General features: G+C 43.8%; 1 protein-coding gene and 1 long non-coding RNA gene across 18 annotated transcripts in view; one reads left to right on the top strand and one right to left on the bottom strand.

The window, feature by feature from the left end:
* Positions 1-7,861, bottom strand: part of RESF1 (retroelement silencing factor 1) — a 42,528-nt gene extending 34,667 nt beyond the window's left edge. For 7 of the 17 annotated variants that reach the window (XR_009819953.1, XR_009819954.1, XM_062010500.1 and 4 more), the window contains exons 1-2: positions 7,199-7,860; positions 1,502-1,584 (exon numbers count right to left, since the gene is read on the bottom strand). The gene's annotated coding sequence lies outside the window, so the exon portion shown is untranslated. Of the gene's footprint in view, positions 1-1,501; positions 1,585-7,198 lie in introns of all 17 variants that reach the window. The other 10 variants (XR_009819978.1, XM_062010453.1, XM_062010449.1 and 7 more) reach the window with 2 other exon arrangements.
* LOC133627152 (uncharacterized) lies at positions 2,545-3,262 on the top strand. Its single transcript, XR_009819979.1, has 2 exons — positions 2,545-2,678; positions 2,815-3,262. It is a non-coding gene; the product is annotated as an uncharacterized LOC133627152 (long non-coding RNA).
* Positions 7,862-14,233: the final 6,372 nt, after the last annotated feature.

Genomic DNA, 14,233 nt, shown 5'->3' with positions numbered 1-14,233 from the left:
TTGAACCAAAACTCTAAACACCAAACATGTATTTTAATGCCAGCCACCCTGATCTCAGTTGTTTCCCATCTCTCCAGGACATGGAGTTCAGCAAACACAAGCTTCCAAGAACTGAAAGGACAAAAGTTCATCTGCAGACCAGCACAACTTTGCTCCTGTTTCTGCTTCTGGACTTCCAGCAGCCAGTCTCAATTAACCAAAAGCATTTAAAACAAATTCAGTATGTTTGATATGCAGTATCACAGACAGATTAGAGCAACTTGGCAGGCCTATATCTGTGGTACAAGATGGCCTGAAACAACAAAACATGTGACAAAGGGAAACAATACTACAGAATCACAGAATGGTAGGGATTGGAAGGGACCTCTAAAGACCATCCAGTCCAAACCCCCTGGTAAGTAGGTCCCCCCAGATCAATACACACAGGAAAGCGTCCAGGTAGGTTTTGAAAGCCTCCAGAAGAAACTCCATGACCTCCCTGGACAGCCTGTGCCAGAGCTCTGCCACCCTTCAGTGAAATAGTCTTTCCTTGTATTTAAGTGGAACTTTTTGTGTTCCAGCTTTTGCCTGTCACCCCTTGTCCTGCTGCTGAACACCAAAGAAAAAAGTGCCACCTCGTCCTCTTGACATGCACCTTTCAAATACTTTTAAGTATTAATGAGGTCCTCGCTCAGTCTCCTCTTCTCTAGACTTAACACCCCCACTTTCCACTGCCTTTCTTCGTGAGGATGGTGCTCCAGTCCCCTGACAATCCTGGTGGCCCTGTACTTGACTCTCTTCACCAGTTCCCCATCTCTCTTGAGCTGGGGAGCCCAGAACTAGACACAGGACTCCAGATGAGGCCTCACCAGGGGAGAGTAAAAGGGGAGAAGAATCTCCCTCGACCTGCTGGCCACACTCTTCTTGATGCATCCGAGGATGCCATTGGTCTTCTTGGCCACGAGGGCACATTGCTGGTTCATGTTCAGTTTACTGTCAACCAGGACTCCCAGGTCTCTCTCTGCAGAGCTGCTCTCCAGCAGGTCAATCCCCAGCCTGTACTGGTGCATGGGGTTATCCCTCCCCAGATGCAGGACTCTGCACTTGTCTTTGTTGAACCTCATGAGGTTCCTCTCTGTCCAACTTTCAAGTCAGTCAAGATTCTGCTGAATAGCAGCACAGTCTTCTGGTGAACCAGCCAGTCCTCCCAGTTTGGTGTCATCAGGGAACTTGCTGAGGGTACACTCTGTCCCCTCATCCAGGTCGTTGACGAAGATGTTGAAGACTGGCACCAGAACTGATCCCTGCGGAACTCCACTGGCCACAGGCCTCCAAACTCAATTCCATGCCACTGATCACCACTCTCTGGGCTCTGTCATTCAGCCAGCTCCTACAGCCTTTTCGGTTTACATTTTCATTACCCTTTGCAGTTTCAGAACTGTTGATAACATATAACTCTCATAGAATCATAGAACTGTAGGGGTTGGAAGGGATCTTTAGAGATCATATTAAAATTACTTACTTCAGCAATCTTGTGAGCACAATTCTTCAGACAAATGTGTAGCGCCCACTGAAAGAGCAGGAGCTTCTTACTAGTCGTTGCTCCTAGAAGGGACAATAGTCATTAAGCTCACAGTGCCACTTTGACCAAGCAGCTATTATCTGTATCAACAATATTCCTGAACAATCTCCTAGGTCCCCGATTACTAATAATACATCAGAAGATCTCCTGACAGGTTTTGAAGTTCAATTTGCTGTGAAGCAACAGCTATTAACAGTGTCTAGTATCAGTTCACAAAAGTAAAGAACAGCAATCACTTGATATGAACAACCATAATGCTTGTTTTCACCATTTCCCTTGCCTTTTTTTTCCCTTCTTAAGAGTCACCAGCAAGCTCTCACTTTATCACAAGCCCTCATAGTCAGGTTTCGCAAAGTACGAGCTGCTCTAGAAGTTGAGAGCTGAATGTCACCTTTTTGGCCCTCAGCTCCCTTTATTTTCTCTTTGCTCTCCTCAGCTTTCCCTCCTGATTACTTTTATATTAGGGAGTGGGGATTATTGATCATCCTCCTGTACCCACTTGTTGATCACTGGTCATCAACAATGAGAAGAAAGGCTAAACATCAAATTAACAGGTTAATTAGTGCATTAGTTAGGATCGCAAATATTGTCATGGTTTTGTGAGGAGCAGCTTTTGCTTGGTAACAGGGGGAGAGAGTTGCAGTGCAGACCCAGTAAAGAGTTCTTGGACTTACCCTGGCTCTGAGGTTTGGACCTACCTCTGGTCCAGTCAGGCCAATCTGGCTTCTCTGCTGTCACTATTAAAGAACAGGAATTTGAAATGCGTGAGGGCAATGGAAGGGAAGGGCAAGATGGAGGCAACCACGTGGGGTAAAGGGGGAAGGGGCTGTGAAGACAGCTCCTGTAAGAAGTTGCTTAAAACTCTCCTGAGCTCTTAGCCAGACCCACTTCTGGGGCTGGGCCAATTAGACATCTCCACAATCACTTTTTAAGAAGAAACCAGAAGAGGAGGGTTCTTCCTGTTCCTTCCTTCTTTTGTCCCTTTTTGTTTTCTGGCTGGTGGTGGTGCAAGGAGGTGGAAAAGATAAAGAAGCAACCATGCAGACTCCAAGGGCAGTGAGGGAAGAGAGGAGGTGTGCTGGAATAGAGACTCCCTTGCATCCTACTGAGAGGACTGGTGAGTAGTGACTTGTTTGCTCTTCATCAAAGACCCCGCATCAGGGCCAGTGACTCACTTCATGAGACCGTGTGCCAGGGGCAGTGACTATGCCCAGAAAAGGCCATGTCCTGAGAGAGGGACCCTGTATTTGCAGAAGCTGCAATTGTGGGGAAGAACCCATGCCAGAGATGTCCGTTAAGGACTCCATCCTGTGTGAGGGACCCTGTACTGGCAGAAGCTGTAGCTGCTGGGAAGAACCCACACCAGAGAAGCTCGTTAAGGACTTTGTCCTGTGAGAGGGATCCCGTATCAGAGCAGGGGAAGAATGCAAGGAGTTGTCCTCCTCTGAGAAGAGAGAAGCGGCAGAGCCCATCTGTGAGAGACTGACCACATTCTGCATTCCCTACTCCCCCATGCTGTTGAGGGGGAAGGAGGTAGAGATATCAGGAGCAGTGAGCTGGGCCTGGGAAGAAAGGGGGGATGAGAGAAGGAGATCTTAAAGTGCTGGTTGTAATTTTCTCATCATCCTCCTCTCTTTTTGCTTTTGTTCCATTCTGTTTCTTGTACGTAGTAGAATAAACTTTCCTATTTTCCTCTCTTAAGTCGAGTACTGGAGTCTGTTTTGCCCAGAATCCTAACTGGCAGCGAGTCCTCCCTGCCCTTGTCTCAATTCACAACATCTTTGGTTGTCTTTTTTCCTCCCATCTCACTGGGGCCTCCACCATCCTGACAAGGTGAGAGTGAATGGGGCACCCCAAGAGAGAGACTGTCGTGTTGCTTCATTGCTGTCTGGGCAAAACCATGACATCAGAGCAGAGATATCCTTGTAGCCCACGACAAGAAACAGAGACCCCGCGACAGAGAGGGTGAGAGCTGGAGACTCTGGGTCACCGGGAGTGAGCAGTTTAGATCCCAACGCAGAGAAGATGAACTGGGATTGCTGCAGCCCATTGGAGTGGCCCGTGCAGGGCTGGAGTAAGGGAGCACTGGCAAGGAGCACTTCTCCTCAGGAGTGCGATAAGCAGCAAGAGTCATCAGGAAAGGACTGAGGGTACCCCTCTTTCCCTGCCCCTAGCACTGCTTGTTGGGGGGGGATGTAATGATACGGGGCTTACCTGGGAAGAGAGGTGGGGTGGGGGAAAGCTGATCTTAAAGAGCTGGTTGAACTTCAATCATTTCATTTGCCCTACTCTATTATTTCTCCATTAGCTATTTCAGTTTGTTATGTTTTAGTTCAAGGCAGGTAACATTAAGTTTCTTTTTCCTCCCCAAGCTGAGTAGCTTTGTCTGTTTTGTCCCAGACCCTGTCCTTCAAGACTTGCAAAGTACTTAAGTCTAATCATGGTCTTTTGTCCCTGGATGGGTCTAAACTATGACAAGACACACATCTCCAACCCACTAAACATGTTGCTCAAGGTTGCAGGAAACAATAAGCTCAGCACATACAAGATTTAAAGAACCACTTCCCTTATTTTCAACCCACAGCAGAAGTCAATAGATCTAGGTGATGGTTCAGAAGGTCACAGTAAGCAGCTCAGCTAGTCCATTATGGGCAAAAGACCTGGTAAAGACTGCCTGAGCAGCTGTGGTAGGTGTGTCCCCTCTGACAAGACCAAAACTTCCTGAGTGGTGAAAGACTAGGAGTTGGGGTCTGGTGGTAGAATGTCATCTGGCACATACACACCTCAGCAGAGTGTCTTTTGGCATATATATCTCAGTGTGGTGTCATCAGACATGTAGACACTTCAGATACCCTTACCTGGCCAAGCGCACCATCATTTTTCTACTCTAGTCAGAGGTGACTAAGCAAACACAATCTTCTGATTTTTTCCTCATAAAAAAAAAGCAAACAAAAGATCTGGGAAATATTGTTTTGTGTAATTTTTACACATATATAAAATATTCTAAAACCCAAACACACCTGCCTGCAGAAAATACCTAAGTCAATAAGTTGCTGGCATTTAAAAAGCCATTAGTTGAAGGACAGCCTTCTGTAGATCAGACTATTTTACTCATTGGCAATTATTTTTGCTGAAGAGGGGTAGCAAGGGGGAGGAGTAAAAAAAGCATCTGAGCTTTAAGCAGAAAGCAGAACCAAAATGACAAAATAAAAGTTCTTCTAAAACTCTAGCAGATCGATGAACTGGACAAAGTTTTAGCTACTATTAATGTTGGGAATGAACTTGATTGTAAGGTATTAGGAACGTGCAAAAGCAGGATGAATTGAGACTTGCTAAAGCTCAACAACTTTGAGCCCTGAAGCCACAGACTTCAGGACAAAGCACTGGGAGCATTTACATAAAAGTCAAGGGGAATACACTGCAACTTCCCAGATAAGAACAAGAAGATCCGAGATAAGGAACAAGAAGATCTCAGACTCAAATATTATGATTAGATTGGGCCATCACAAGAGGGAAAGCGAACTTAAGATTGTATGAGTATAATAAATCCAGGGGTTTCTTGGTTCAAGACCACTCTCGCAAGAGAGGGTCCAGTTCAAGATGTAATAAACTGACTGTGACAGAACCTTGAGCCCAAATTGTTATTTGCAATCAATGACTAAGACTGAATCTCTGCACACATAGGCTTCTTTCAGAAGGAGTTTAGAAAGCAAGGGGTGCAGTCAGAGGAACCTCACAACCTGGCACAAGAAGCCCTATGGGAAACTCCTACAACAATTGAGCAGGAAACTAAAACACCCCAAAACAGACTTGATATGAAGCATGCTGTAATGTTTTTGGTTTTTTTTTTTTCTGCCAAAACAGCAGACAATATACTATTTCCTGGGGGGGGGGGGAACGAAACCAAAAAACAAAAGCTATTTAAGCTTGAACTACAAAGAGGCTTCAGCCTTTAACTCTGATAAAGCACCCTGGACTCACTGCAGTGGAGCACACTGAAGATGGTGAACTAACAGTTCCTGATAGCTTCAGAACCACCTCAGCACATCGGCTAAGGCTTTGCTTTGAGACTCAGGGGAACTTTTATACTGGCACAGATATTAAAAGATTTAATTTTGCAGACAGTAATATAAAGAGATCATTAACACAAGTCTGCTTTCTCTGCCAGGAATGTCTATCTGAATGTTTTGGGACACTGGCTAGTTAATTCAAGGAAACAGGACTGTAAGAGCCCAGTTGGAAGCTTTTGATGTTATCCACAAGTTTTACTCCCTCATTCTCAGATGCAAGAGCAAGAAAATATTTACCAGAAGTCGCAATGAGCTGGTTTCTTTTGTTCTATTTTTAAGTTGTCCCCGGTGGCTAGTTAACAGTAGGAAGAGGTCCCACATTATCACAGAGCTCCTAGAAAGAGTTGAGTCAACCTCAAAACAACTTCTAGGAAAACAACCTCCAGCATTCCTACGGGCTTCTGAAGCATATCTAGCACTGCAGGGGAAAATCTACTCACGTTCTACCAGATGCCTGTAGTCTTCACTGATACCAAGAGCACATGATGTTTTGCAGAGCACATGTAGAAAATTGATAAAGAAGCGTTGATGGGGTGCTTCCCTTTTTTCTCCCATATCCATCTGCCTTTGCAGATGGAATAAACTAAGTATTTCTTTCAACTACACTACTCACACAACTCAAAGCACAAATAGCAACTTATATGTCTTTAAAGCCTTGTGGTTTTTTTTTTCTTTTTCAGTTATATAAACAGGTTTGCTGATTCAACCACAATACTCAACTGCAGGTGTCCCTCTTACATATGTCAACCACTGGCTCCTTACCACATACCACCTTATGATGCCTACCTGAAAGGCTAAAGCAAAAAAAAAACCCCACAGGCAAACCCTAGACTTCCATCACCGAGTTTAAACACAGCGGACTCAAAACACCTGGTCTCCCCCACATTGCGAGCACAGAAGTCTGAGAGCAATTACTTCTCAATAATATCTTTCAGCCCCATCTCCCTGCATTGCCATGCCCAATAGAGAAAGACTAAATAAACTGCTGAAGGTGACAGGAGTGACGGATGATTCTGGATGCAAACAGTTCGGCCGAAAAACATGCCTGGAGCTCTCGCCGTGTTTGCTCGGCTACCCACAGGACGCTTCAATGATGTTCGTGGGTACCATAAGACATGCTGCGACTACCTGCCGGCCACCGCCCGCACGGGCCGTGACTGCCCCACGCCAACGCCTCTCGCTTGTGCCCAGCGCCGCCCCTGCCCCTCAGACAGGCGCCCGCTCCAGGAACACCCGCGGCCGCCCCAGCAGCCCCCCACGGCCCTACGGGGCTCGCCAGCAGCACTGGGCCGTTCCACGCTCGGCTTCCCCCACTACCCCGATGAGGAACCGGGGCCAACCTCAGCGGCCCAGATCTAGGAAGCGGCTCCGCCAACCACCCCGAGCCCCGCTGGCGGAGCGGCGCGGCCTTTACCGGCGGTGCGATAGCTCCCTCCTCGGCGCTCCGCGAAGCGGCTCTCCGCAACAGCCGCACCCCTGGCCCCGCAGGCACGGCCTCTGCCGTGGGGCTGCCATAGCCCTTTGCCCCGCTGTACCTTCCCTTCCTCTCCCGGCAGCCCGTTCTCACCGAGCCTTGCGCGGCGAGCCAGCGAGTCGCTTCCCGCGTAGAGGCGGAGCCAGCGGCCGTCGGCTCCGGCGAGAAGCGGAAGGACACGGTCTCCCGTATTGTCGGAGTCCCCGGGCCGAACCCTCCGCGGGATGGGGCGGGGCGAAGAGGCGGGTCCGGCTCCCGCCGCTCCGTACTGCCCCCCGGGCCGGGCCGGGCCGTGCGTGGCGGAGGCCGGGGCTGGAAGTTGGAGGTAGCGGTACGAGGGGAGCGGTACAGCGGCAGCGGTCTGCAGTTCAGGCGCTGCGCCTGCGGCGGGGAGTTCGGAAGGCGGGAGCAGAAGTTTGTCAGTGGTTTCACCGGACTGCTGACAGGGAGCTGTGCTGAGCGGTCCAGTTGGGCTTTCGCTTTGTCAGATCCCTTCAGACTGAGCCCCTCCTCCCTTGCCTTCCTGCCTGCCTTCCTTCTAAGGTTCCCAGAGAGCTCACGCGGCGCCCTGCTTCCCTCGTGATGGTGCACATCACCATTTCTAAGAAAAATACAGTGGTTCTGATGCCGCGAAGGAGCCAGTCAGGACTCGATAGCCAGTGTGACTAATAAGCAGGTATTGTCCATTGCAGCGCTGCGTGCACGAGGGATTTCTCCACCAGTCATGTCCACCCGAGCCTCTAGATTTTCAGCTTACGTTTCCAAGAAAAGGTTGGGTTATTCTAATTGTTTCTAAGAACTCGTTACCATTTATTCCGCCTGCAGTCACGCCTTGGTCCGCCCAAGTCACGCCTCCGTCGCTCCTCCTTCACACCTTCAGTAGTCCTTGGGAGTCGAAGATGAAGATCATTGTCTTCTCACATTATCCTCTCGGCAACATCTCTCGCCAGTTTCCAACCCAGGAGTTCAGAGTCAGCCAGTTTCCCTTGTGACCCTTCGTTTTTCTTCATCTTCATTCTGATTGGTCCTTAGTTACTTAATAGAGGAATTTTTAGTAACAGAGTTTGCAAACGTTAGCAAAATCTGGAAGCTTAGCAATTTAGTACTTACCTTAAAACTTTTACCTATCTTAATAACCTTACACAAATCATTCTCTTATTAATCATTGGGTTGTTGATTTCTTGAGATAAGTTATGTGTCTATTAGTTAAACTTATCCATCTACTTTATACATCAATCAGAAAAAATCTCATTATATAACTTTTTAGGTAGGGAAAGTCACTTTTATTAGACTTTACAAATGATTTGAGTGCTCAATCACACAAGCATAGTAATGCATGTCTACAACTAGGCTGGTTTGACATGTAGGATAGGGACTGGCATGTGATAGTGATGCCATGAAGGTTCCAGTCAGGACTCAATAATTAGTATGACTATTTAGCAGGTATTCTTTATTGCTGTGCTGGGTGCACAGGGGATTTCTCCACCAAACACACACCCCAACCATTAGATTTTTGCCTTATATATATAATAAACATACATATTTGTTACATTTCTTAGAAAGGTTGGGTCATGCTAATCACTTCTAGAAACTCATCATCATAAATTCTGCCTTAGTCTGCCCAGGTTACGCCTCAGTCAGGTCTCTTTTCAGTGATCGGTGATCATTGGTGGTTGTTGGGGATGAATATTTAAGTCTTCTTCACAGTACTTTTCCCCTTAGAGTTCTTGGTGTTTGCCCAAACCTCGGAACAGGATAAAACCAGTCTTTCTCCAGGCTGTTTATTTGTCTCACTCTGATTGGTTCAAGATTAGTTCTGTCAGCTTGCTAGATAACAATAGGAGTTAGTAGTTCTGCTGGTTCCACTGTTTCCACAATAAAAAGTTTCTCAAAGTTAGCAACTTTGTAAAGCTATTATTTTGAATACCCAAGAGTTATAAACGTTTACTTCATTTTTCTATCTAATATATAATGCCCTATAATGCTCCATATCAATAGGACAAGGGGTAATGACTTTAAACTGAAAGAGCATTGATTTAGATTAGATATTAGGAAGCAGTTCTTCCCTGTGAGGCACCGCAACAGATTGCCCAGAGAGGCTATGAGTGCCCTATCCCTGGCAGTGTTCAAGTCCAGGTTGGATGAGGCTTTGAGCAATCTGGTCTAGTGGAAAGTGTCCCTGCCCAATGACATGGGTGTGATCAGATAAAACAATCACAGTAGATTAAGATAAAAATATTTTTACTAGGTCCAGGTTCTTTATAGTTAGGAAATTAGGAAGAATATTAAGTTGTACTGGTCAAGATAAGATCCCTCATAAAAGGCATCCTGGAATATATGGACCCAGGATGGACATAATAATTAAGTTTTCAAAGAAGAGGCTAACTTGGCAGAAAGAAACAAGGTCTGTATCCTTAACTATCTTCACTATGATACTAAAAATCACACCCACAGGTCAAAAAGACCCCTGCCCAAATGAAGGTCCTTCCCCTGAGCATGCATAGTAGTAGAATGGTTATATATCCAATATTATAATTGTATGCAAATTACTAACTCCATTGTAAATAGGAGTGTATGAATCTTGTATCTTTTGTGTATAAATACAGGAGAGAAACTGGTGCCTTATGTATGGATTCACTCTCAAGCACCCATCTCTGCACAGACAAAAATTAAAGCAGTATCTCAACTCTGCGTGTTGATTGGCTACAATTGCACACTGGGCACAAATCTTTTCAGACAACCAGGGGGTTGGAACTAGATCATCTTTAAGGTCCCTTTAACCCAAACCATTCTATTATTCTATGTGATGGAGCACATGGGAGCTACTAAATCCTCTCTGTATGTCCCAAGTTCTTCTTTATTGTTGAGAACAAACTGCTTTTGGATGGGCCTTATATATTGAAGCTTTTGGAGTCAACAGGTGTTTTGCCTCCATGTGAGTCCTAGGAAACTGTTTTCCCTTTCTAATTACTTCTGGCCCCAGGCCAGTTGTCATCTGATCTTATGGTGACAGGAAGGTTCTTTTAAGGATCTTTTTAAGGATCCTTGGTAGAATGAGAACTGGCTACAATCTTGTAGTTATAATTAGAGCTTTATTATTATATAAAGATTTTAGCAATCAGCATAGCTTATTGTTAAACAGAATTTCAAGCAATTGGCATAACTTTCTTATTACTTAATATTTCAGCTAACTAGACTTTGTAGTCATCTGGATCCCCTCTGCAGATCAAGTCTAATTCTTAATATCCAGTGCATGACACAATAATTGTAATCTAGACTCTGACTTCTTTTAAAAGAGGTGCCCACTCAGCCCTCGGAGGAAGAAAAACAATTGAGACTGATAGTATAGCCAATGGTAAGGGTGCTGGCATTCCCTGTTCCTTGATCACACTGGGAAAAATGAATGTCTTAGCAATCCAGCTGCTGTTAGATCCATGTCACAAGCCTTTTGAATAAGCTCATCTATTTATTCCACTCAATTTGGAAGGGTGGTCTTTATCTCTTCCATAAAGTAGTCAACTCTGAAGAGGCTGGGACAAAATCAATATGCAAGAATTTGGGGTGCAAGAAACAGCAAGCTGTGAGTGGTAATGTTGCAGATACAAAGCTATTTTAGTCAACAACCTAGCACTATAGTAACTAGATAAACATTTATAATCATTTAACAATCGAGCAAGTATTTGTTTAAATTGCAAAAGCCTTTATACCATGTATAAAGGCCTGGCAAGACAAGACAAGTTCAAACTTTTTTTTGATGATGAGTAAATAGATTAATATCTTCTCATTTGCACAATTAAAGCATTTAACAAATCACTGTGATATTGAGAAATCTTATCAAGGTAAAGGGCAAATTAAAAGATGGACATTTTATGCATGTTTTTGTTGGCAAATGTAGTTCTTTGTATGAAATGTATAAAAACCTTGAAAAAAGTATCCTCCATGTTCCCCAGCCCTGCAAAATAAAGAAGTGCCTGCTTATCTGCATCCCAGTGTAGATAAGTTCTTTCACAATTGGGAAACAGTAATGGCTGCAGAATAATCTTTATCTCTTCCTGTCCCATGCGTCCTGCCTACCTGGTGGTGTTCTGGCTTACCAGGATTGTGTGTTAGATAAAATCTGAGCAAGAGTTGTGTGAGCAATCATAGGAAGCATCCCTGACCACTGGGGGATCACAGGTTTTGCCACCCAGTATATTGTTGTGCTTTGCAGTTTGTAAAGGCTGTCACCATGTCCTGGCACAATCCTATGTCAGCTGTAAGGAGCAGAGAATGCTGGTAACATGGCTTCTTTTTCTTGCTATCTGGTAACTGACTGAAACTATGCCTAGCTTGTGCTGTGATCCAGGGGAATCACCAACCTTAGATAACAGTGCTTCATCCCCGTTTTATGCAAAACAACCTCAAAATTTCTCTTACAAAGTTCTGTGTTACCACATGTGAAAGGAAATCTAAGAATAGCCAGAGACAACAGACCCACAGTAGAGGAAAAGGAACCATGTGCCACCACAGGACAGTAACCAACTCCAGCACAACACAAAAGCATTTAGCACTTCTCATGGTGAGACAAAGACCAACTTGCTGGTTTAGCACATTTAGAAGATTGCTGATTTAACATCTGAAAGGCAACAGGGTAAGGAATGTAACAATGCTGGGCTAACCAATTATCTCTGATTAACTCTGGGCTAGTTATTCAAATTGTGATTTGCCAAGATGATTAGCAATTATCTAGATAATCAGATATAATTAGATTATATCTAATTATCTATTAGATATAATTAGATTACCAATAATCTAAAGGTTATAAGTACAGTGAAACTAAAAAAAAAACAAACAAGAAGCATTAAAAGGCTACTCAGAGACTAAAGTGGCAACAGCAACACAGAATAAGCATTGAAGGCTCCATCATCTCATAACATTACTGAAACTGGGAATAAAACTCCTTAACACTGATGTGAAGTTAAGAAGCAGGCATTTCGTTTATTGCAGCACTGGGGACACAGGGGATCACTCCTCCAAAGACATGTCCACCTTAGTGTCAAAATCCATCAGCTTTTATAGACTTTTTCTGTCCAGTAATTGTTATATAAGTTTCTTTACATAAAAATGCATGTTATGTCCACTATTAAATTTAACCTTCATAATCATTGGTCCTTTGATTATTTAACCTCATCAATATTCTTATTTTAAAGCAATCATTGGTCACTCAGATCTATTTTTACTGATTGGAATCCTTGATATTCAAATCAAGATGGATTTTATATTCAAATCCAAGCAGCAAAAGGCTCCTGAATAAGATTAACAATGAGACTCTTTTAACTCTTGTTATTAGATATTCTTTATGAGCATGTGGATAGTGCTGGGGATAGTTCCTTCTGGGCACTCCCAACAAGTTAGGGACAACAGGTGGGTTATATTGCTAAAAGTATTACATATTCATTACATTTCTACAAGTTCCATGCATATTCATGATATCCTTCCTTCATGTGGTACCTTTTGAGTTGGAGTTTGCAGATCCTCAATTCAGTGGTCTCAAGGTTACCTTGGTGCATTTGTTCTTCCATTCAGGAGCCAGGCCAAAGTTGTTTGTTACTTCAGTGATGTTAGCACATCTGGTTCTTGTTCCCTTTTGACACGTTATGGCCTTCACTCCTGTTTCATTTCCTTGGGCCCCACATTCTTGGTGTACTGTTACAGATGAGCTAAACCATACATAGATATTCTTCCCTATTGTGTCGTATACCACCCTCCCCAGATCCTCCATGTACACTAAGACTATGAATGAGTGATAGGGAATGTTGTCTTTCAGTTTCTTAAAACAAAACAAGAAAGTCAAACGACGTCCTAGTGTGGCTTCTATGGTCATACATAACACAGTTCCATCCTAGTGAGGTTTCAAACTTAATAATCCTGTACATTATACTTCATAATTTTCAAACCTAACTTTTCTATAAAATCTAATTTAATTACTTTTATAACAATAAAAGTATAAAGTATTTATAACAATAATCTCCATCTGGACATAATGTCCAGCACACAGCTAGACAAGTCCATAATATGTTGGGTGAGCAATTGGCTGACAGATCGAGCTCAAGGCATTATAGTAAATGATGTTGCATCAGGCTGGTAGCCAGTCATGAGTAGGATCCCCAAGGGCTCAATTTTAGGGCCCGAGCTCTTCAGTTTTTATAAACTATAGTAGTGCAACTCCCCCACCTCCCCTCTTCTAGGCTACTCAGTGCTTGGTACAATCTCCCCTCCCTGGGCCACATACCAGAGTAAGATAAGTCAGGCATAAATTGTGAAAGACACCTCCTTGATGTATCTGACTCCTGCTTCCCTTATTGCATAGAAATGGCAGTAACAATTAATCACCTCCTAACAGCCTGGTGCATCTGTGTCTGGATGACAGCCCAAAGGAGGACGATAGAACATCAGAATATAGCAAGTTCCTGGGCTGCACAACTAGTGGAAAGTACCAAAGTGCTTCCCAGTTAGTACTTCACCATCTCAGTTAGGCTAAAATGGAAAAATACATGAATGAAGTCAGTTATCTCAGACCCTATAAATAATTACTCAAAGCAAGACCCGTTAAGCTTTCCTGGGATCACTATGGGCTGTGAGCAGCATCTCCCCTTAGCTGGGATGCCTGGGATGACAGGTCCAACAAAAGGCCAGGGCAAAGTAATCCTTCTGGAGGGTCAATTCCTGTTGAGGAATGCCAAAGAATTGTGAATATTTACTCTAAACTCGAGAAAAAGGAAACTTTGTCTGTAGGCTAGCCTCTTCTATCCACCTCCCTGTGTGTTTGAATACACATTTTCCTTCACCAATGTGTATATCTATATGCTTCACTGTATCTAAATATTTCTGTATGTCTGTATATGTGTGTATATTTTGTGTTTATACATATATATGCTTTGACTTAGGATCCCTGTAATAAGTTAGTGTGAATCTTGTCATATTTAACCTGTAATTAAGTCACTGATTTGATTATAACATATTCAGCTGAATCACTTTGTTAATCTTTGGATTGATTAATCTTTAAGTGCTGCTAAACTGAAACTTTTGATTCACCTCAAACCATTAATAAATCTTGAATTTCTGTTAAATCACAACTGTGTAAAATAT

Source organism: Colius striatus, chromosome 1, assembly GCF_028858725.1.
Source record: "Colius striatus isolate bColStr4 chromosome 1, bColStr4.1.hap1, whole genome shotgun sequence".
Lineage (NCBI taxonomy): Eukaryota > Metazoa > Chordata > Aves > Coliiformes > Coliidae > Colius > Colius striatus.
Note: the sequence above shows the minus strand (reverse complement) of the source record. Positions and strands in the feature narration are given on the sequence as shown.